Raw genomic sequence first — 3,507 nt, 5'->3', positions numbered from 1 at the left:
TGGTTAAGCTGTTTTCTCTGATTACAGCTTGATGAGGAAGATAATATTTTCCACTGTTGTTTGTTGTTAATTTCATGTGACCCAATCTTTCATATTCTTCCATAAACTTTATATATTGTTCATTCAATTTAGGATTTGAATTAAATTTTTTCTCCATAGAGAGCAGTCTAGCTACTGCCTGCTTTTTTGACTCACCAAGTTCGTTATTATCTTTTTTAATCGGTAGATTTACCACAATCCGATTGGAGTCATCAATTTTGGTTGATGTTTTGAATAGTTCCTGGCAAAACTCATCTTCTTCATGGTTATTGAATTCTAATGATGTTTCTTCTATTTCCCAAAAGCGTTCTAGGTTGGTGGTGGTAGCTGACACGACTTTTTCAGGTTTTGTCTTTTTATTAATAACACCTGAGAGTATCCATCCAAATATTGTTGATTGCGCCAACACGCCCCTTTTTTATGAACGCCTTCTTTAATGATATGTGGAATTATATCGCCTCCAATTACAATATCTATCCTATCTGATTCATTAAAGGAAGGATCTGCAAGAATAAAGTTCTTCCATTCCTCGATGTCATTTTCAAATGATTGACTTGGTTGAGCTCCTGTTAAACGAGGCAGTATTAATGCTTCCGTTTCCACCAAGTTGTTGCTTAAGAATCTTGGCCTTAATACTAGTTTTGTTTTTGCGCTTGAGACTCCAACTACTGCACCTCCGAGACCATGGATTTCCGTTTTGCATCTGGTTTTTGGTAGACGTAAAAGTTGTGATGCCTCTTCTGACAATGTTGTTATTTGTGAACCTTGATCAATTAGCGCCCTCAACATCAACTGTTCCCCATTTGCCGCTTGTACTTTAACTTGTGCTGTTGCCAGAAGTACTGATGTTGTAGTAGATCCTTTTGTGGTCATTGATGATGTTTGGGATTTGTCTTTATTTTCTTCGATAAGATGAAGAATTTTATGATGACCTTTTCCACAATGACAGCATTTTATTTTGCTAGAGCACCACTTGTTACTTTTATGTTCAATGCAGGTGAAGCACCATCTGTTGTTATAAGCTAATTTTCGTCTCTCAGCCGTAGACAAAGCCAAAAACTTCCTGCATTCCGGTGTGGAGTAGTTGTTTAGGTTGCAGTTAAGGCATGAGTTTTGTATTGAGTGAAATGAGGGCTATAAAAGGTTCGGCATCCTCTAATTTTAGATTCATCCCCTTAAGAATGTAAATGCAACTGTTTGTTGTATCCAACAGTTGTTTAAGGCTAGCTGAAGATTCACTATCCACTATTGGTTGATCCAGCAATATATCAACCTGGTTAGTGAACAGCAATCTTCTATTTTCGTACCTTTGCTTAAGGATCTCCAGCGCAGCTTCATAATTATTGGAAGTAATATTTAAATGCTGAATCAACTTTTTTGCCTCGCCTTTAAGTGAGGTCGTCAGCCTGTACATTTTTTCTACGTCGGAAAGCTGATGGCAATCATGCACTAAACTTTTAAATAAGTCGTAGAATGATGCCCAGTCGTTTATATTCCCTTCAAATTCGGGTATTTTTATTTTTGAGAGGTTCGCAGAACTGGAAAAATCAATGTTACTTGCTGATTTGGGAGTGCTTTCTGCATCTCCTTTTTTATTATTAATTATTTTTAAAGCTTTATAATAATCCTCGGTTTCTGTCAATAATCCATCTATGTTCATTGCTTCGGGAACTTTTTTAAATTTATTCAACATGCGCTGATATCTACTTTCTAACTGCTTTTGCTTTATTGGTAGACTGGTTATTGATAGTGTTTCTATATTTGTGATCAGTTCATCACATAATTCTTTGAGTGAATTTGCCATCTTAGAAAACTCTTCGTTAATTGTGTGCTTCTGCGCATATTCTGTCACATAAGTTACTTCCATTATTTTTGTGTCCTTATTTATTGACGATATTTCAGTCGCTTTTTCAGTTCTACTCTCTTCGTTTATGATGATTTCATCTATTTCTTTGATGATTGTTGTGATGTAGTCAAAATATCCTTGTGTGAAGTAATCTTCGGACTTATTTCCATATTTTGATAACGTTTCATTATTGGCTCTAAATTCATCTTTGAACTTTAAAACACGTTTTTTAAAATCATTTAATTTTGGTAGACGAATTGGTCGATCGTCCAATTTTGTATGTATACATACAATTTCGTCCCCAATAACCTTTTGGCGTTCCAAAATTTTAGGAATAGCTGCCATGATGATTGTGTTTCCTTTTATATTTTTTTTTTAAACTTATCTTTGTTAAAGCCAAGATAAACGCTTATTTTAATTTGTATTTATTTTTTCTCAAAAATAAATTTGTTAATAAAAACCTAATTTTATTTTATTTTCTGGTTCAATTTTTTGTCGAAGGACCATGCACAAAATAACTTTTCGCTTTGAATGTTTGTAAGACACTCACTTTATTTATAAAATCAAAAACTTAATAACTAAGAACAAAAATCTTAAAACTAAACTAAATATATGTTTTAAAACACATGTGCGAGAAATAAGGGTTGTTTTACACATGTGTAAAATCCCAACGCACTTGCGTATGTCTTATCATAACAAATTTATTATCTATACATGTGATAAGACCGTAAGTGTGAACTGATTTGGGTTTCTTATATATTTTACCCATGCACACATTATTTTTATTATAAGATAGATAATATTATACTGAAATTTAAAACTAAATACTTAAAAATAAGGAAAATACAAACATTATTAATACAAATGTTGGTATTTTTGTTTTTATTACAAACATATTTTCCTAATAAAGAGTTTATTTTATTTAAAACACACATGAAGTATACATACTTATGTATGTTCAATTAGTTTGAACAGCAGTCGTTTATATATCTTTTTATTGCATTATAGTTGCCATTTGTTTTGGTATATAATTTGTTGCATAATATATTTTTAGAAAATGGCTAATTGGATAGATCGGTATAATTATTTTCACAGCTTTAAAAACGCGGTATTTTAAGGTTCCGATATGGCTACAAATAACATTGACAGTTTTCACGCTATGACAGTCATTAAGGCATCATTTTAAAGCATTATGATTGCACTTTAATATGGTATATCATTTGTACATTAATGTGTGTTTTTACAAATTGGTCAATTTGATAGATCGGTAGAATTATTGTTCTATGTTTAATAAACGCAGTAATCTGAGGTTCCCATATAGTTGCAATTAACCATTTTAAAGCATTAAAATTGCCGTTTGTTTTGGTATATAATTTATTGCATAATGTATTTTAAGATAATGGCCAGTTGGATAGATCGATAGAATTATTTTCCCAGGTTTAAAAAGGCGGTAATTTGAAGTTCCGATATGGTTGTGAATTACTCTTACAGTTTTCATGCTATGACAGTCATTTATGCATCATTTTAAAGCATTATGATTGCACTTTAATTTGGTATATCATTTGTGGAATAATGTGTTCGTCTAAAAAATTGTCAATTTGAAGGATCGGTAGAATTGTTGT

General features: G+C 32.0%; 1 protein-coding gene across 4 annotated transcripts in view; it reads right to left on the bottom strand.

Moving 5' to 3' along the window:
- Window positions 1-3,507, bottom strand: part of LOC111687833 (serine-rich adhesin for platelets) — a 240,311-nt gene that overhangs the window by 143,608 nt on the left and 93,196 nt on the right. The gene's annotated exons all lie outside the window — the stretch shown is intronic.

This window comes from Lucilia cuprina, chromosome X (assembly GCF_022045245.1).
Source record: "Lucilia cuprina isolate Lc7/37 chromosome X, ASM2204524v1, whole genome shotgun sequence".
In the NCBI taxonomy this organism is placed as follows: domain Eukaryota; kingdom Metazoa; phylum Arthropoda; class Insecta; order Diptera; family Calliphoridae; genus Lucilia; species Lucilia cuprina.
This window is presented reverse-complemented; position numbering and strand designations above follow the sequence as displayed.